The following is a 20,451-nucleotide window of genomic DNA, read 5'->3' on the forward strand; positions in this document are numbered from 1 at the left end:
CCGGGTTACCAGGAGGGCCGTCCGGGTTACCAGGAGTGCCCTCCGGGTTACCAGGAGTGCTGTCCGGGTTACCAGGAGTGCTGTCCGGGTTACCAGGAGGGCTGTCCGGGTTACCAGGAGGGCTGTCCGGGTTACCAGGAGTGCTGTCCGGGTTACCAGGAGTGCTGTCCGGGTTACCAGGAGGGCTGTCCGGGTTACCAGGAGTGCCCTCCGGGTTACCAGGAGTGCTGTCCGGGTTACCAGGAGTGCTGTCCGGGTTACCAGGAGGGCTGTCCGGGTTACCAGGAGTGCGAATTCCCCATTGAGTTGTATGGCTGGGTTACCAGGAGGGCTGTCCGGGTTACCAGGAGTGCTCTCCGGGTTACCAGGAGTGCTGTCCGGGTTACCAGGAGGGCCGTACAGGTTGCCAGGAGTGCTGTCCGGGTTACCAGGAGGGCTGTCCGGGTTACCAGGAGTGCGAATTCCCCATTGAGTTGAATGGCCGGGTTACCAGGACTGCTGTCCGGGTTACCAGGAGGGCTGTCCGGGTTACCAGGAGTGCTCTCCGGGTTACCAGGAGGGCTGTCCGGGTTACCAGGAGTGCTGTCCGGGTTACCAGGAGGGCTGTCCGGGTTACCAGGAGTGCGAATTCCCCATTGAGTTGTATGGCCGGGTTACCAGGAGTGCTGTCCGGGTTACCAGGAGTGCTGTCCGGGTTACCAGGAGGGCTGTCCGGGTTACCAGGAGTGAGAATTCCCCATTGAGTTGTATGGCCGGGTTACCAGGAGTGCTGTCCGGGTTACCAGGAGGGCTGTCCGGGTTACCAGGAGTGCTGTCCGGGTTACCAGGAGTGCTGTCCGGGTTACCAGGAGTGCTGTCCGGGTTACCAGGAGGGCTGTCCGCGTTACCAGGAGGGCCGTCCGGGTTACCAGGAGGGCTGTCCGGGTTACCAGGAGTGCGAATTCCCCATTGAGTTGAATGGCCGGGTTACCAGGAGGGCTGTCCGGGTTACCAGGAGTGCCCTCCGGGTTACCAGGAGTGCTCTCCGGGTTACCAGGAGTGCTGTCCGGGTTACCAGGAGGGCCGTACAGGTTGCCAGGAGTGCTGTCCGGGTTACCAGGAGGGCTGTCCGGGTTACCAGGAGTGCGAATTCCCCATTGAGTTGAATGGCCGGGTTACCAGGACTGCTGTCCGGGTTACCAGGAGGGCTGTCCGGGTTACCAGGAGTGCTCTCCGGGTTACCAGGAGGGCTGTCCGGGTTACCAGGAGTGCTGTCCGGGTTACCAGGAGGGCTGTCCGGGTTACCAGGAGTGCGAATTCCCCATTGAGTTGTATGGCCGGGTTACCAGGAGTGCTGTCCGGGTTACCAGGAGTGCTGTCCGGGTTACCAGGAGTGCTGTCCGGGTTACCAGGAGGGCTGTCCGGGTTACCAGGAGTGCTGTCCAGGTTACCAGGAGTGCGAATTCCCCATTGAGTTGAATGGCCGGGTTACCAGGACTGCTGTCCGGGTTACCAGGAGTGCCCTCCGGGTTACCAGGAGTGCTGTCCGGGTTACCAGGAGTGCTGTCCGGGTTACCAGGAGGGCTGTCCGGGTTACCAGGAGTGCTGTCCGGGTTACCAGGAGTGCCCTCCGGGTTACCAGGAGGGCCGTCCAGGTTACCAGGAGTGCCGTCCGGGTTACCAGGACTGCCCTCCGGGTTACCAGGAGGGCTGTCCGGGTTACCAGGAGTGCGAATTCCCCATTGAGTTGAATGGCCGGGTTACCAGGACTGCTGTCCGGGTTACCAGGAGGGCTGTCCGGGTTACCAGGAGGGATGTCCGGGTGACCAGGAGTGCTGTCCCGGTTACCAGGATTGCCCTCCGGGTTACCAGGAGTGCTGTCCGGGTTACCAGGAGTGCCCTCCGGGTTACCAGGTGTGCTGTCCGGGTTACCAGGAGGGCTGTCCGGGTTACCAGGGGTGCGAATTCCCCATTGAGTTGAATGGCCGGGTTACCAGGAGTGCTGTCCGGGTTACCAGGAGGGCCGTCCGGGTTACCAGGAGTGCCCTCCGGGTTACCAGGAGTGCTGTCCGGGTTACCAGAAGTGCTGTCCGGGTTACCAGGAGTGCTGTCCGGGTTACCAGGAGGGCTGTCCGGGTTACCAGGAGGGCTGTCCGGGTTACCAGGAGTGCTGTCCGGGTTACCAGGAGTGCTGTCCGGGTTACCAGGAGGGCTGTCCGGGTTACCAGGAGTGCCCTCCGGGTTACCAGGAGTGCTGTCCGGGTTACCAGGAGTGCTGTCCGGGTTACCAGGAGGGCTGTCCGGGTACCAGGAGTGCGAATTCCCCATTGAGTTGTATGGCTGGGTTACCAGGAGGGCTGTCCGGGTTACCAGGAGTGCCCTCCGGGTTACCAGGAGTGCTGTCCGGGTTACCAGGAGTGCCCTCCGGTTACCAGGAGGGCTGTCCGGGTTACCAGGAGGGCTGTCCGGGTTACTAGGAGTGCCCTCCGGGTTACCAGGAGTGCTGTTCGGGTTACCAGGAGTGCTGTCCGGGTTACCAGGAGTGCGAATTCCCCATTGAGTTGAATGGCCGGGTTACCAGGACTGCTGTCCGGGTTACCAAGGAGGGCTGTCCGGGTTACCAGGAGTGCGAATTCCCCATTGAGTTGTATGGCCGGGTTACCAGGAGTGCTGTCCGGGTTACCAGGAGGGCTGTCCGGGTTACCAGGAGTGCCCTCCGGGTTACCAGGAGTGCTGTCCGGGTTACCAGGAGTGCTGTCCGGGTTACCAGGAGGGCTGTCCGGGTTACCAGGAGTGCTGTCCGGGTTACCAGGAGTGCCCTCCGGGTTACCAGGAGGGCCGTCCAGGTTACCAGGAGTGCCGTCCGGGTTACCAGGACTGCCCTCCGGGTTACCAGGAGGGCTGTCCGGGTTACCAGGAGTGCGAATTCCCCATTGAGTTGAATGGCCGGGTTACCAGGACTGCTGTCCGGGTTACCAGGAGGGCTGTCCGGGTTACCAGGAGGGATGTCCGGGTGACCAGGAGTGCTGTCCCGGTTACCAGGATTGCCCTCCGGGTTACCAGGAGGGCTGTCCGGGTTACCAGGAGTACGAATTCCCCATTGAGTTGAATGGCCGGGTTTCCAGGACTGCTGTCCGGGTTACCAGGAGCGCTGTCCGGGTTACCAGGAGGGCTGTCCGGGTTACCAGGAGTGCTGTCCGGGTGACAAGGAGTGCCCTCCGTGTTACCAGGAGTGCCTTCCGGGTTACCAGGAGTGCGAATTCCCCATTGAGTTGAATGGCCGGGTTACCAGGAGGGCTGTCCGGGTTACCAGGAGTGCTGTCCGGGTTTCCAGGAGTGCGAATTCCCCATTGAGTTGAATGGCCGGGTTACCAGGAGGGCTGTCCGGGTTACCAGGAGTGCCCTCCGGGTTACCAGGAGTGCTCTCCGGGTTACCAGGAGTGCTGTCCGGGTTACCAGGAGGGCCGTACAGGTTGCCAGGAGTGCTGTCCGGGTTACCAGGAGGGCTGTTCGGGTTACCAGGAGTGCGAATTCCCCATTGAGTTGAATGGCCGGGTTACCAGGAGTGCTGTCCGGGTTACCAGGAGGGCTGTCCGGGTTACCAGGAGTGCTGTCCGGGTTACCAGGAGTGCTGTCCGGGTTACCAGGAGTGCTGTCCGGGTTACCAGGAGGGCTGTCCGCGTTACCAGGAGGGCCGTCCGGGTTACCAGGAGGGCTGTCCGGGTTACCAGGAGTGCGAATTCCCCATTGAGTTGAATGGCCGGGTTACCAGGAGGGCTGTCCGGGTTACCAGGAGTGCCCTCCGGGTTACCAGGAGTGCTCTCCGGGTTACCAGGAGTGCTGTCCGGGTTACCAGGAGGGCCGTACAGGTTGCCAGGAGTGCTGTCCGGGTTACCAGGAGGGCTGTCCGGGTTACCAGGAGTGCGAATTCCCATTGAGTTGAATGGCCGGGTTACCAGGACTGCTGTCCGGGTTACCAGGAGGGCTGTCCGGGTGACCAGGAGTGCTTGCCCGGTTACCAGGATTGCCCTCCGGGTTACCAGGAGGGCTGTCCGGGTTACCAGGAGTACGAATTCCCCATTGAGTTGAATGGCCGGGTTACCAGGACTGCTGTCCGGGTTACCAGGAGCGCTGTCCGGGCTACCAGGAGTGCCCTCCGCTTTACCAGGAGGGCCGTCCGGGTTACCAGGAGGGCTGTCCGGGTTACCAGGAGTGCCCTCCGGGTTACCAGGAGTGCTGTCCGGGTTACAAGGAGTGCCCTCCGTGTTACCAGGAGTGCCTTCCGGGTTACCAGGAGTGCGAATTCACCATTGAGTTGAATGGCCGGGTTACCAGGAGGGCTGTCCGGGTTACCAGGAGTGCTGTCCGGGTTTCCAGGAGTGCGAATTCCCCATTGAGTTGAATGGCCGGGTTACCAGGAGGGCTGTCCGTGTTACCAGGAGTGCCCTCCGGGTTACCAGGAGTGATCTCCGGGTTACCAGGAGTGCTGTCCGGGTTACCAGGAGGGCCGTACAGGTTGCCAGGAGTGCTGTCCGGGTTACCAGGAGGGCTGTCCGGGTTACCAGGAAGGCTGTCCGGGTTACCAGGAGTGCTGTCCGGGTTACCAGGAGGGCTGTCCGGGTTACCAGTAGTGCGAATTCCCCATTGAGTTGTATGGCCGGGTTACCAGGAGTGCTGTCCGGGTTACCAGGAGGGCCGTCCGGGTTACCAGGAGTGCCCTCCGGGTTACCAGGAGTGCTGTCCGGGTTACCAGGAGTGCTGTCCGGGTTACCAGGAGTGCTGTCCGGGTTACCAGGAGGGCTGTCCGGGTTACCAGGAGGGCTGTCCGGGTTACCAGGAGTGCTGTCCGGGTTACCAGGAGTGCTGTCCGGGTTACCAGGAGGGCTGTCCGGGTTACCAGGAGTGCCCTCCGGGTTACCAGGAGTGCTGTCCGGGTTACCAGGAGTGCTGTCCGGGTTACCAGGAGGGCTGTCCGGGTTACCAGGAGTGCGAATTCCCCATTGAGTTGTATGGCTGGGTTACCAGGAGGGCTGTCCGGGTTACCAGGAGTGCCCTCCGGGTTACCAGGAGTGCTGTCCGGGTTACCAGGAGTGCCCTCCGGGTTACCAGGAGGGCTGTCCGGGTTACCAGGAGGGCTGTCCGGGTTACTAGGAGTGCCCTCCGGGTTACCAGGAGTGCTGTTCGGGTTACCAGGAGTGCTGTCCGGGTTACCAGGAGTGCGAATTCCCCATTAAGTTGAATGGCCGGGTTACCAGGACTGCTGTCCGGGTTACCAGGAGGGCTGTCCGGGTTACCAGGAGTGCGAATTCCCCATTGAGTTGTATGGCCGGGTTACCAGGAGTGCTGTCCGGGTTACCAGGAGGGCTGTCCGGGTTACCAGGAGTGCCCTCCGGGTTACCAGGAGTGCTGTCCGGGTTACCAGGAGTGCTGTCCGGGTTACCAGGAGGGCTGTCCGGGTTACCAGGAGTGCTGTCCGGGTTACCAGGAGTGCCCTCCGGGTTACCAGGAGGGCCGTCCAGGTTACCAGGAGTGCCGTCCGGGTTACCAGGACTGCCCTCCGGGTTACCAGGAGGGCTGTCCGGGTTACCAGGAGTGCGAATTCCCCATTGAGTTGAATGGCCGGGTTACCAGGACTGCTGTCCGGGTTACCAGGAGGGCTGTCCGGGTTACCAGGAGGGATGTCCGGGTGACCAGGAGTGCTGTCCCGGTTACCAGGATTGCCCTCCGGGTTACCAGGAGGGCTGTCCGGGTTACCAGGAGTACGAATTCCCTATTGAGTTGAATGGCCGGGTTTCCAGGACTGCTGTCCGGGTTACCAGGAGCGCTGTCCGGGTTACCAGGAGGGCTGTCCGGGTTACCAGGAGTGCTGTCCGGGTGACAAGGAGTGCCCTCCGTGTTACCAGGAGTGCCTTCCGGGTTACCAGGAGTGCGAATTCCCCATTGAGTTGAATGGCCGGGTTACCAGGAGGGCTGTCCGGGTTACCAGGAGTGCTGTCCGGGTTTCCAGGAGTGCGAATTCCCCATTGAGTTGAATGGCCGGGTTACCAGGAGGGCTGTCCGGGTTACCAGGAGTGCCCTCCGGGTTACCAGGAGTGCTCTCCGGGTTACCAGGAGTGCTGTCCGGGTTACCAGGAGGGCCGTACAGGTTGCCAGGAGTGCTGTCCGGGTTACCAGGAGGGCTGTCCGGGTTACCAGGAGTGCGAATTCCCCATTGAGTTGAATGGCCGGGTTACCAGGACTGCTGTCCGGGTTACCAGGAGGGCTGTCCGGGTTACCAGGAGTGCCCTCCGGGTTACCAGGAGGGCTGTCCGGGTTACCAGGAGTGCTGTCCGGGTTACCAGGAGGGCTGTCCGGGTTACCAGGAGTGCGAATTCCCCATTGAGTTGTATGGCCGGGTTACCAGGAGTGCTGTCCGTGTTACCAGGAGGGCTGTCCGGGTTACCAGGAGTGCCCTCCGGGTTACCAGGAGTGCTGTCCGGGTTACCAGGAGGGCCGTACAGGTTGCCAGGAGTGCTGTCCGGGTTACCAGGAGTGCGAATTCCCCATTGAGTTGAATGGCCGGGTTACCAGGACTGCTGTCCGGGTTACCAGGAGGGCTGTCCGGGTTACCAGGAGGGATGTCCGGGTGACCAGGAGTGCTGTCCCGGTTACCAGGATTGCCCTCCGGGTTACCAGGAGGGCTGTCCGGGTTACCAGGAGTACGAATTCCCTATTGAGTTGAATGGCCGGGTTTCCAGGACTGCTGTCCGGGTTACCAGGAGCGCTGTCCGGGTTACCAGGAGGGCTGTCCGGGTTACCAGGAGTGCTGTCCGGGTGACAAGGAGTGCCCTCCGTGTTACCAGGAGTGCCTTCCGGGTTACCAGGAGTGCGAATTCCCCATTGAGTTGAATGGCCGGGTTACCAGGAGGGCTGTCCGGGTTACCAGGAGTGCTGTCCGGGTTTCCAGGAGTGCGAATTCCCCATTGAGTTGAATGGCCGGGTTACCAGGAGGGCTGTCCGGGTTACCAGGAGTGCCCTCCGGGTTACCAGGAGTGCTCTCCGGGTTACCAGGAGTGCTGTCCGGGTTACCAGGAGGGCCGTACAGGTTGCCAGGAGTGCTGTCCGGGTTACCAGGAGGGCTGTCCGGGTTACCAGGAGTGCGAATTCCCCATTGAGTTGAATGGCCGGGTTACCAGGACTGCTGTCCGGGTTACCAGGAGGGCTGTCCAGGTTACCAGGAGTGCCCTCCGGGTTACCAGGAGGGCTGTCCGGGTTACCAGGAGTGCTGTCCGGGTTACCAGGAGGGCTGTCCGGGTTACCAGGAGTGCGAATTCCCCATTGAGTTGTATGGCCGGGTTACCAGGAGTGCTGTCCGTGTTACCAGGAGGGCTGTCCGGGTTACCAGGAGTGCCCTCCGGGTTACCAGGAGTGCTGTCCGGGTTACCAGGAGGGCCGTACAGGTTGCCAGGAGTGCTGTCCGGGTTACCAGGAGGGCTGTCCGGGTTACCAGGAGTGCGAATTCCCCATTGAGTTGAATGGCCGGGTTACCAGGACTGCTGTCCGGGTTACCAGGAGGGCTGTCCGGGTTACCAGGAGTGCCCTCCGGGTTACCAGGAGGGCTGTCCGGGTTACCAGGAGTGCTGTCCGGGTTACCAGGAGGGCTGTCCGGGTTACCAGGAGTGCGAATTCCCCATTGAGTTGTATGGCCGGGTTACCAGGAGTGCTGTCCGTGTTACCAGGAGGGCTGTCCGGGTTACCAGGAGTGCTGTCCGGGTTACCAGGAGTGCTGTCCGGGTTACCAGGAGGGCTGTCCGGGTTACCAGGAGGGCTGTCCGGGTTACCAGGAGTGCTGTCCAGGTTACCAGGAGTGCAAATTCCCCATTGAGTTGAATGGCCGGGTTACCAGGACTGCTGTCCGGGTTACCAGGAGGGCTGTCCGGGTTACCAGGAGTGCCCTCCGGGTTACCAGGAGGGCTGTCCGGGTTACCAGGAGTGCTGTCCGGGTTACCAGGAGGGCTGTCCGGGTTACCAGGAGTGCGAATTCCCCATTGAGTTGTATGGCCGGGTTACCAGGAGTGCTGTCCGGGTTACCAGGAGGGCTGTCCGGGTTACCAGGAGTGCTGTCCGGGTTACCAGGAGTGCTGTCCGGGTTACCAGGAGTGCTGTCCGGGTTACCAGGAGGGCTGTCCGCGTTACCAGGAGGGCCGTCCGGGTTACCAGGAGGGCTGTCCGGGTTACCAGGAGTGCGAATTCCCCATTGAGTTGAATGGCCGGGTTACCAGGAGGGCTGTCCGGGTTACCAGGAGTGCCCTCCGGGTTACCAGGAGTGCTCTCCGGGTTACCAGGAGTGCTGTCCGGGTTACCAGGAGGGCCGTACAGGTTGCCAGGAGTGCTGTCCGGGTTACCAGGAGGGCTGTCCGGGTTACCAGGAGTGCGAATTCCCCATTGAGTTGAATGGCCGGGTTACCAGGACTGCTGTCCGGGTTACCAGGAGGGCTGTCCGGGTTACCAGGAGTGCTCTCCGGGTTACCAGGAGGGCTGTCCGGGTTACCAGGAGTGCTGTCCGGGTTACCAGGAGGGCTGTCCGGGTTACCAGGAGTGCGAATTCCCCATTGAGTTGTATGGCCGGGTTACCAGGAGTGCTGTCCGGGTTACCAGGAGTGCTGTCCGGGTTACCAGGAGTGCTGTCCGGGTTACCAGGAGGGCTGTCCGGGTTACCAGGAGTGCTGTCCAGGTTACCAGGAGTGCGAATTCCCCTTTGAGTTGAATGGCCGGGTTACCAGGACTGCTGTCCGGGTTACCAGGAGGGCTGTCCGGGTTACCAGGAGTGCCCTCCAGGTTACCAGGAGGGCTGTCCGGGTTACCAGGAGTGCTGTCCGGGTTACCAGGAGTGCTGTCCGGGTTACCAGGAGGGCTGTCCGGGTTACCAGGAGGGCTGTCCGGGTTACCAGGAGTGCTGTCCAGGTTACCAGGAGTGCGAATTCCCCATTGAGTTGAATGGCCGGGTTACCAGGACTGCTGTCCGGGTTACCAGGAGGGCTGTCCGGGTTACCAGGAGTGCCCTCCGGGTTACTAGGAGGGATGTCCGGGTGACCAGGAGTGCTGTCCGGGTTACCAGGAGGGCTGTCCGGGTTACCAGGAGGGCTGTCCGGGTTACCAGGAGTGCTGTCCAGGTTACCAGGAGTGCGAATTCCCCATTCAGTTGAATGGCCGGGTTACCAGGACTGCTGTCCGGGTTACCAGGAGGGCTGTCCGGGTTACCAGGAGTGCCCTCCAGGTTACCAGGAGGGCTGTCCGGGTTACCAGGAGTGCCGTCCGGGTTACCAGGAGTGCCCTCCGGGTTACCAGGAGGGCTGTCCGGGTTACCAGGAGTGCGAATTCCCTATTGAGTTGAATGGCCGGGTTACCAGGACTGCTGTCCGGGTTACCAGGAGGGCTGTCCGGGTTACCAGGAGTGCGAATTCCCCATTGAGTTGTATGGCCGGGTTACCAGGAGTGCTGTCCGGGTTACCAGGAGTGCTGTCCGGGTTACCAGGAGTGCTGTCCGGGTTACCAGGACTGCTGTCCGGGTTACCAGGAGCGCTGTCCGGGCTACCAGGAGTGCCCTCCGCGTTACCAGGAGGGCCGTCCGGGTTACCAGGAGGGCTGTCCGGGTTACCAGGAGTGCGAATTCCCCATTGAGTTGAATGGCCGGGTTACCAGGAGGGCTGTCCGGGTTACCAGGAGTGCCCTCCGGGTTACCAGGAGTGCTCTCCGGGTTACCAGGAGTGCTGTCCGGGTTACCAGGAGGGCCGTACAGGTTGCCAGGAGTGCTGTCCGGGTTACCAGGAGGGCTGTCCGGGTTACCAGGAGTGCGAATTCCCCATTGAGTTGAATGGCCGGGTTACCAGGACTGCTGTCCGGGTTACCAGGAGGGCTGTCCGGGTTACCAGGAGTGCCCTCCGGGTTACCAGGAGTGCTGTCCGGGTTACCAGGAGTGCGAATTCCCCATTGAGTTGTATGGCCGGGTTACCAGGAGTGCTGTCCGGGTTACCAGGAGGGCTGTCCGGGTTACCAGGAATGCTGTCCGGGTTACCAGGAGTGCTGTCCGGGTTACCAGGAGTGCTGTCCGGGTTACCAGGAGGGCTGTCCGCGTTACCAGGAGGGCCGTCCGGGTTACCAGGAGGGCTGTCCGGGTTACCAGGAGTGCGAATTCCCCATTGAGTTGAATGGCCGGGTTACCAGGAGGGCTGTCCGGGTTACCAGGAGTGCCCTCCGGGTTACCAGGAGTGCTCTCCGGGTTACCAGGAGTGCTGTCCGGGTTACCAGGAGGGCCGTACAGGTTGCCAGGAGTGCTGTCCGGGTTACCAGGAGGGCTGTCCGGGTTACCAGGAGTGCGAATTCCCCATTGAGTTGAATGGCCGGGGTTACCAGGACTGCTGTCCGGGTTACCAGGAGGGCTGTCCGGGTTACCAGGAGTGCCCTCCGGGTTACCAGGAGGGCTGTCCGGGTTACCAGGAGTGCTGTCCAGGTTACCAGGAGGGCTGTCCGGGTTACCAGGAGTGCGAATTCCCCATTGAGTTGTATGGCCGGGTTACCAGGAGTGCTGTCCGGGTTACCAGGAGTGCTGTCCGGGTTACCAGGAGTGCTGTCTGGGTTACCAGGAGTGCTGTCCGGGTTACCAGGAGGGCTGTCCGGGTTACCAGGAGTGCTGTCCAGGTTACCAGGAGTGCGAATTCCCCATTGAGTTGAATGGCCGGGTTACCAGGACTGCTGTCCGGGTTACCAGGAGGGCTGTCCGGGTTACCAGGAGTGCCCTCCAGGTTACCAGGAGGGCTGTCCGGGTTACCAGGAGTGCCGTCCGGGTTACCAGGAGTGCCCTCCGGGTTACCAGGAGGGCTGTCCGGGTTACCAGGAGTGCGAATTCCCCATTGAGTTGAATGGCCGGGTTACCAGGACTGCTGTCCGGGTTACCAGGAGTGCTGTCCGGGTTACCAGGAGTGCTGTCCGGGTTACCAGGAGGGCTGTCCGGGTTACCAGGAGGGCTGTCCGGGTTACCAGGAGTGCTGTCCAGGTTACCAGGAGTGCAAATTCCCCATTGAGTTGAATGGCCGGGTTACCAGGACTGCTGTCCGGGTTACCAGGAGGGCTGTCCGGGTTACCAGGAGTGCCCTCCGGGTTACCAGGAGGGCTGTCCGGGTTACCAGGAGTGCTGTCCGGGTTACCAGGAGGGCTGTCCGGGTTACCAGGAGTGCGAATTCCCCATTGAGTTGTATGGCCGGGTTACCAGGAGTGCTGTCCGGGTTACCAGGAGGGCTGTCCGGGTTACCAGGAGTGCTGTCCGGGTTACCAGGAGTGCTGTCCGGGTTACCAGGAGTGCTGTCCGGGTTACCAGGAGGGCTGTCCGCGTTACCAGGAGGGCCGTCCGGGTTACCAGGAGGGCTGTCCGGGTTACCAGGAGTGCGAATTCCCCATTGAGTTGAATGGCCGGGTTACCAGGAGGGCTGTCCGGGTTACCAGGAGTGCCCTCCGGGTTACCAGGAGTGCTCTCCGGGTTACCAGGAGTGCTGTCCGGGTTACCAGGAGGGCCGTACAGGTTGCCAGGAGTGCTGTCCGGGTTACCAGGAGGGCTGTCCGGGTTACCAGGAGTGCGAATTCCCCATTGAGTTGAATGGCCGGGTTACCAGGACTGCTGTCCGGGTTACCAGGAGGGCTGTCCGGGTTACCAGGAGTGCTCTCCGGGTTACCAGGAGGGCTGTCCGGGTTACCAGGAGTGCTGTCCGGGTTACCAGGAGGGCTGTCCGGGTTACCAGGAGTGCGAATTCCCCATTGAGTTGTATGGCCGGGTTACCAGGAGTGCTGTCCGGGTTACCAGGAGTGCTGTCCGGGTTACCAGGAGTGCTGTCCGGGTTACCAGGAGGGCTGTCCGGGTTACCAGGAGTGCTGTCCAGGTTACCAGGAGTGCGAATTCCCCTTTGAGTTGAATGGCCGGGTTACCAGGACTGCTGTCCGGGTTACCAGGAGGGCTGTCCGGGTTACCAGGAGTGCCCTCCAGGTTACCAGGAGGGCTGTCCGGGTTACCAGGAGTGCTGTCCGGGTTACCAGGAGTGCTGTCCGGGTTACCAGGAGGGCTGTCCGGGTTACCAGGAGGGCTGTCCGGGTTACCAGGAGTGCTGTCCAGGTTACCAGGAGTGCGAATTCCCCATTGAGTTGAATGGCCGGGTTACCAGGACTGCTGTCCGGGTTACCAGGAGGGCTGTCCGGGTTACCAGGAGTGCCCTCCGGGTTACTAGGAGGGATGTCCGGGTGACCAGGAGTGCTGTCCGGGTTACCAGGAGGGCTGTCCGGGTTACCAGGAGGGCTGTCCGGGTTACCAGGAGTGCTGTCCAGGTTACCAGGAGTGCGAATTCCCCATTCAGTTGAATGGCCGGGTTACCAGGACTGCTGTCCGGGTTACCAGGAGGGCTGTCCGGGTTACCAGGAGTGCCCTCCAGGTTACCAGGAGGGCTGTCCGGGTTACCAGGAGTGCCGTCCGGGTTACCAGGAGTGCCCTCCGGGTTACCAGGAGGGCTGTCCGGGTTACCAGGAGTGCGAATTCCCTATTGAGTTGAATGGCCGGGTTACCAGGACTGCTGTCCGGGTTACCAGGAGGGCTGTCCGGGTTACCAGGAGTGCGAATTCCCCATTGAGTTGTATGGCCGGGTTACCAGGAGTGCTGTCCGGGTTACCAGGAGTGCTGTCCGGGTTACCAGGAGTGCTGTCCGGGTTACCAGGACTGCTGTCCGGGTTACCAGGAGCGCTGTCCGGGCTACCAGGAGTGCCCTCCGCGTTACCAGGAGGGCCGTCCGGGTTACCAGGAGGGCTGTCCGGGTTACCAGGAGTGCGAATTCCCCATTGAGTTGAATGGCCGGGTTACCAGGAGGGCTGTCCGGGTTACCAGGAGTGCCCTCCGGGTTACCAGGAGTGCTCTCCGGGTTACCAGGAGTGCTGTCCGGGTTACCAGGAGGGCCGTACAGGTTGCCAGGAGTGCTGTCCGGGTTACCAGGAGGGCTGTCCGGGTTACCAGGAGTGCGAATTCCCCATTGAGTTGAATGGCCGGGTTACCAGGACTGCTGTCCGGGTTACCAGGAGGGCTGTCCGGGTTACCAGGAGTGCCCTCCGGGTTACCAGGAGTGCTGTCCGGGTTACCAGGAGTGCGAATTCCCCATTGAGTTGTATGGCCGGGTTACCAGGAGTGCTGTCCGGGTTACCAGGAGGGCTGTCCGGGTTACCAGGAATGCTGTCCGGGTTACCAGGAGTGCTGTCCGGGTTACCAGGAGTGCTGTCCGGGTTACCAGGAGGGCTGTCCGCGTTACCAGGAGGGCCGTCCGGGTTACCAGGAGGGCTGTCCGGGTTACCAGGAGTGCGAATTCCCCATTGAGTTGAATGGCCGGGTTACCAGGAGGGCTGTCCGGGTTACCAGGAGTGCCCTCCGGGTTACCAGGAGTGCTCTCCGGGTTACCAGGAGTGCTGTCCGGGTTACCAGGAGGGCCGTACAGGTTGCCAGGAGTGCTGTCCGGGTTACCAGGAGGGCTGTCCGGGTTACCAGGAGTGCGAATTCCCCATTGAGTTGAATGGCCGGGGTTACCAGGACTGCTGTCCGGGTTACCAGGAGGGCTGTCCGGGTTACCAGGAGTGCCCTCCGGGTTACCAGGAGGGCTGTCCGGGTTACCAGGAGTGCTGTCCAGGTTACCAGGAGGGCTGTCCGGGTTACCAGGAGTGCGAATTCCCCATTGAGTTGTATGGCCGGGTTACCAGGAGTGCTGTCCGGGTTACCAGGAGTGCTGTCCGGGTTACCAGGAGTGCTGTCTGGGTTACCAGGAGTGCTGTCCGGGTTACCAGGAGGGCTGTCCGGGTTACCAGGAGTGCTGTCCAGGTTACCAGGAGTGCGAATTCCCCATTGAGTTGAATGGCCGGGTTACCAGGACTGCTGTCCGGGTTACCAGGAGGGCTGTCCGGGTTACCAGGAGTGCCCTCCAGGTTACCAGGAGGGCTGTCCGGGTTACCAGGAGTGCCGTCCGGGTTACCAGGAGTGCCCTCCGGGTTACCAGGAGGGCTGTCCGGGTTACCAGGAGTGCGAATTCCCCATTGAGTTGAATGGCCGGGTTACCAGGACTGCTGTCCGGGTTACCAGGAGGGCTGTCCGGGTTACCAGGAGTGCGAATTCCCCATTGAGTTGTATGGCCGGGTTACGAGGAGTGCTGTCCGGGTTACGAGGAGTGCTGTCCGGGTTACCAGGAGTGCTGTCCGGGTTACCAGGAGGGCTGTCCGGGTTACCAGGAGGGCTGTCCGGGTTACCAGGAGTGCTGTCCGGGTTACCAGGAGTGCTGTCCGGGTTACCAGGAGGGCTGTCCGGGTTACCAGGAGTGCTGTCCAGGTTACCAGGAGTGCGAATTCCCCATTGAGTTGAATGGCCGGGTTACCAGGACTGCTGTCCGGGTTACCAGGAGGGCTGTCCGGGTTACCAGGAGTGCCCTCCAGGTTACCAGGAGGGCTGTCCGGGTTACCAGGAGTGCTGTCCGGGTTACCAGGAGTGCTGTCCGGGTTACCAGGAGGGCTGTCCGGGTTACCAGGAGGGCTGTCCGGGTTACCAGGAGTGCTGTCCAGGTTACCAGGAGTGCGAATTCCCCATTGAGTTGAATGGCCGGGTTACCAGGACTGCTGTCCGGGTTACCAGGAGGGCTGTCCGGGTTACCAGGAGTGCCCTCCGGGTTACTAGGAGGGATGTCCGGGTGACCAGGAGGGCTGTCCGGGTTACCAGGAGGGCTGTCCGGGTTACCAGGAGTGCTGTCCAGGTTACCAGGAGTGCGAATTCCCCATTCAGTTGAATGGCCGGGTTACCAGGACTGCTGTCCGGGTTACCAGGAGGGCTGTCCGGGTTACCAGGAGTGCCCTCCAGGTTACCAGGAGGGCTGTCCGGGTTACCAGGAGTGCCGTCCGGGTTACCAGGAGTGCCCTCCGGGTTACCAGGAGGGCTGTCCGGGTTACCAGGAGTGCGAATTCCCCATTGAGTTGAATGGCCGGGTTACCAGGACTGCTGTCCGGGTTACCAGGAGGGCTGTCCGGGTTACCAGGAGTGCGAATTCCCCATTGAGTTGTATGGCCGGGTTACCAGGAGTGCTGTCCGGGTTACCAGGAGTGCTGTCCGGGTTACCAGGAGTGCTGTCCGGGTTACCATGACTGCTGTCCGGGTTACCAGGAGGGCCGTACAGGTTGCCAGGAGTGCTGTCCGGGTTACCAGGAGGGCTGTCCGGGTTACCAGGAGTGCGAATTCCCCATTGAGTTGAATGGCCGGGTTACCAGGACTGCTGTCCGGGTTACCAGGAGGGCTGTCCGGGTTACCAGGAGTGCCCTCCGGGTTACCAGGAGTGCTGTCCGGGTTACCAGGAGTGCGAATTCCCCATTGAGTTGTATGGCCGGGTTACCAGGAGTGCTGTCCGGGTTACCAGGAGGGCTGTCCGGGTTACCAGGAATGCTGTCCGGGTTACCAGGAGTGCTGTCCGGGTTACCAGGAGTGCTGTCCGGGTTACCAGGAGGGCTGTCCGCGTTACCAGGAGGGCCGTCCGGGTTACCAGGAGGGCTGTCCGGGTTACCAGGAGTGCGAATTCCCCATTGAGTTGAATGGCCGGGTTACCAGGAGGGCTGTCCGGGTTACCAGGAGTGCCCTCCGGGTTACCAGGAGTGCTCTCCGGGTTACCAGGAGTGCTGTCCGGGTTACCAGGAGGGCCGTACAGGTTGCCAGGAGTGCTGTCCGGGTTACCAGGAGGGCTGTCCGGGTTACCAGGAGTGCGAATTCCCCATTGAGTTGAATGGCCGGGGTTACCAGGACTGCTGTCCGGGTTACCAGGAGGGCTGTCCGGGTTACCAGGAGTGCCCTCCGGGTTACCAGGAGGGCTGTCCGGGTTACCAGGAGTGCTGTCCAGGTTACCAGGAGGGCTGTCCGGGTTACCAGGAGTGCGAATTCCCCATTGAGTTGTATGGCCGGGTTACCAGGAGTGCTGTCCGGGTTACCAGGAGTGCTGTCCGGGTTACCAGGAGTGCTGTCCGGGTTACCAGGAGTGCTGTCCGGGTTACCAGGAGGGCTGTCCGGGTTACCAGGAGTGCCCTCCGGGTTACCAGGAGTGCTGTCCGGGTTACCAGGAGTGCTGTCCGGGTTACCAGGAGGGCTGTCCGGGTTACCAGGAGTGCGAATTCCCCATTGAGTTGTATGGCTGGGTTACCAGGAGGGCTGTCCGGGTTACCAGGAGTGCTCTCCGGGTTACCAGGAGTGCTGTCCGGGTTACCAGGAGGGCCGTACAGGTTGCCAGGAGTGCTGTCCGGGTTACCAGGAGGGCTGTCCGGGTTACCAGGAGTGCGAATTCCCCATTGAGTTGAATGGCCGGGTTACCAGGACTGCTGTCCGGGTTACCAGGAGGGCTGTCCGGGTTACCAGGAGTGCTCTCCGGGTTACCAGGAGGGCTGTCCGGGTTACCAGGAGTGCTGTCCGGGTTACCAGGAGGGCTGTCCGGGTTACCAGGAGTGCGAATTCCCCATTGAGTTGTATGGCCGGGTTACCAGGAGTGCTGTCCGGGTTACCAGGAGTGCTGTCCGGGTTACCAGGAGGGCTGTCCGGGTTACCAGGAGTGAGAATTCCCCATTGAGTTGTATGGCCGGGTTACCAGGAGTGCTGTCCGGGTTACCAGGAGGGCTGTCCGGGTTACCAGGAGTGCTGTCCGGGTTACCAGGAGTGCTGTCCGGGTTACCAGGAGTGCTGTCCGGGTTACCAGGAGGGCTGTCCGCGTTACCAGGAGGGCCGTCCGGGTTACCAGGAGGGCTGTCCGGGTTACCAGGAGTGCGAATTCCCCATTGAGTTGAATGGCCGGGTTACCAGGAGGGCTGTCCGGGTTACCAGGAGTGCCCTCCGGGTTACCAGGAGTGCTCTCCGGGTTACCAGGAGTGCTGTCCGGGTTACCAGGAGGGCCGTACAGGTTGCCAGGAGTGCTGTCCGGGTTACCAGGAGGGCTGTCCGGGTTACCAGGAGTGCGAATTCCCCATTGAGTTGAATGGCCGGGTTACCAGGACTGCTGTCCGGGTTACCAGGAGGGCTGTCCGGGTTACCAGGAGTGCTCTCCGGGTTACCAGGAGGGCTGTCCGGGTTACCAGGAGTGCTGTCCGGGTTACCAGGAGGGCTGTCCGGGTTACCAGGAGTGCGAATTCCCCATTGAGTTGTATGGCCGGGTTACCAGGAGTGCTGTCCGGGTTACCAGGAGTGCTGTCCGGGTTACCAGGAGTGCTGTCCGGGTTACCAGGAGGGCTGTCCGGGTTACCAGGAGTGCTGTCCAGGTTACCAGGAGTGCGAATTCCCCATTGAGTTGAATGGCCGGGTTACCAGGACTGCTGTCCGGGTTGCCAGGAGTGCCCTCCGGGTTACCAGGAGGGCTGTCCGGGTTACCAGGAGTGCTGTCCGGGTTACCAGGAGGGCTGTCCGGGTTACCAGGAGTGCGAATTCCCCATTGAGTTGAATGGCCGGGTTACCAGGAGGGCTGTCCGGGTTACCAGGAGTGCCCTCCGGGTTACCAGGAGTGCTCTCCGGGTTACCAGGAGTGCCCTCCGGGTTACCAGGAGGGCTGTCCGGGTTACCAGGAGTGCTGTCCGGGTTACCAGGAGGGCTGTCCGGGTTACCAGGAGGGCTGTCCGGGTTACCAGGAGTGCCCTCCGGGTTACCAGGAGTGCCCTCCGGGTTACCAGGAGGGCTGTCCGGGTTACCAGGAGTGCTGTCCGGGTTACCAGGAGTGCCCTCCGGGTTACCAGGTGTGCTGTCCGGGTTACCAGGAGGGCTGTCCGGGTTACCAGGGGTGCGAATTCCCCATTGAGTTGAATGGCCGGGTTACCAGGAGTGCTGTCCGGGTTACCAGGAGGGCCGTCCGGGTTACCAGGAGTGCCCTCCGGGTTACCAGGAGTGCTGTCCGGGTTACCAGGAGTGCTGTCCGGGTTACCAGGAGTGCTGTCCGGGTTACCAGGAGGGCTGTCCGGGTTACCAGGAGTGCTGTCCGGGTTACCAGGAGTGCTGTCCGGGTTACCAGGAGGGCTGTCCGGGTTACCAGGAGTGCCCTCCGGGTTACCAGGAGTGCTGTCCGGGTTACCAGGAGTGCTGTCCGGGTTACCAGGAGGGCTGTCCGGGTTACCAGGAGTGCGAATTCCCCATTGAGTTGTATGGCTGGGTTACCAGGAGGGCTGTCCGGGTTACCAGGAGTGCCCTCCGGGTTACCAGGAGTGCTGTCCGGGTTACCAGGAGTGCCCTCCGGGTTACCAGGAGGGCTGTCCGGGTTACCAGGAGGGCTGTCCGGGTTACTAGGAGTGCCCTCCGGGTTACCAGGAGTGCTGTTCGGGTTACCAGGAGTGCTGTCCGGGTTACCAGGAGTGCGAATTCCCCATTGAGTTGAATGGCCGGGTTACCAGGACTGCTGTCCGGGTTACCAGGAGGGCTGTCCGGGTTACCAGGAGTGCGAATTCCCCATTGAGTTGTATGGCCGGGTTACCAGGAGTGCTGTCCGGGTTACCAGGAGGGCTGTCCGGGTTACCAGGAGTGCCCTCCGGGTTACCAGGAGTGCTGTCCGGGTTACCAGGAGTGCTGTCCGGGTTACCAGGAGGGCTGTCCGGGTTACCAGGAGTGCTGTCCGGGTTACCAGGAGTGCCCTCCGGGTTACCAGGAGGGCCGTCCAGGTTACCAGGAGTGCCGTCCGGGTTACCAGGACTGCCCTCCGGGTTACCAGGAGGGCTGTCCGGGTTACCAGGAGTGCGAATTCCCCATTGAGTTGAATGGCCGGGTTACCAGGACTGCTGTCCGGGTTACCAGGAGGGCTGTCCGGGTTACCAGGAGGGATGTCCGGGTGACCAGGAGTGCTGTCCCGGTTACCAGGATTGCCCTCCGGGTTACCAGGAGTGCTGTCCGGGTTACCAGGAGTGCCCTCCGGGTTACCAGGTGTGCTGTCCGGGTTACCAGGAGGGCTGTCCGGGTTACCAGGGGTGCGAATTCCCCATTGAGTTGAATGGCCGGGTTACCAGGAGTGCTGTCCGGGTTACCAGGAGTGCCGTCCGGGTTACCAGGAGTGCTGTCCGGGTTACCAGGAGTGCTGTCCGGGTTACCAGGAGGGCTGTCCGGGTTACCAGGAGGGCTGTCCGGGTTACCAGGAGTGCTGTCCGGGTTACCAGGAGTGCTGTCCGGGTTACCAGGAGGGCTGTCCGGGTTACCAGGAGTGCCCTCCGGGTTACCAGGAGTGCTGTCCGGGTTACCAGGAGTGCTGTCCGGGTTACCAGGAGGGCTGTCCGGGTTACCAGGAGTGCGAATTCCCCATTGAGTTGTATGGCTGGGTTACCAGGAGGGCTGTCCGGGTTACCAGGAGTGCCCTCCGGGTTACCAGGAGTGCTGTCCGGGTTACCAGGAGTGCCCTCCGGGTTACCAGGAGGGCTGTCCGGGTTACCAGGAGGGCTGTCCGGGTTACTAGGAGTGCCCTCCGGGTTACCAGGAGTGCTGTTCGGGTTACCAGGAGTGCTGTCCGGGTTACCAGGAGTGCGAATTCCCCATTGAGTTGAATGGCCGGGTTACCAGGACTGCTGTCCGGGTTACCAGGAGGGCTGTCCGGGTTACCAGGAGTGCGAATTCCCCATTGAGTTGTATGGCCGGGTTACCAGGAGTGCTGTCCGGGTTACCAGGAGGGCTGTCCGGGTTACCAGGAGTGCCCTCCGGGTTACCAGGAGTGCTGTCCGGGTTACCAGGAGTGCTGTCCGGGTTACCAGGAGGGCTGTCCGGGTTACCAGGAGTGCTGTCCGGGTTACCAGGAGTGCCCTCCGGGTTACCAGGAGGGCCGTCCAGGTTACCAGGAGTGCCGTCCGGGTTACCAGGACTGCCCTCCGGGTTACCAGGAGGGCTGTCCGGGTTACCAGGAGTGCGAATTCCCCATTGAGTTGAATGGCCGGGTTACCAGGACTGCTGTCCGGGTTACCAGGAGGGCTGTCCGGGTTACCAGGAGGGATGTCCGGGTGACCAGGAGTGCTGTCCGGGTTACCAGGAGGGCTGTCCGCGTTACCAGGAGGGCCGTCCGGGTTACCAGGAGGGCTGTCCGGGTTACCAGGAGTGCGAATTCCCCATTGAGTTGAATGGCCGGGTTACCAGGAGGGCTGTCCGGGTTACCAGGAGTGCCCTCCGGGTTACCAGGAGTGCTCTCCGGGTTACCAGGAGTGCTGTCCGGGTTACCAGGAGGGCCGTACAGGTTGCCAGGAGTGCTGTCCGGGTTACCAGGAGGGCTGTCCGGGTTACCAGGAGTGCGAATTCCCCATTGAGTTGAATGGCCGGGTTACCAGGACTGCTGTCCGGGTTACCAGGAGGGCTGTCCGGGTGACCAGGAGTGCTTGCCCGGTTACCAGGATTGCCCTCCGGGTTACCAGGAGGGCTGTCCGGGTTACCAGGAGTACGAATTCCCCATTGAGTTGAATGGC

This window comes from Festucalex cinctus, chromosome 17, assembly GCF_051991245.1.
Source record: "Festucalex cinctus isolate MCC-2025b chromosome 17, RoL_Fcin_1.0, whole genome shotgun sequence".
Lineage (NCBI taxonomy): Eukaryota > Metazoa > Chordata > Actinopteri > Syngnathiformes > Syngnathidae > Festucalex > Festucalex cinctus.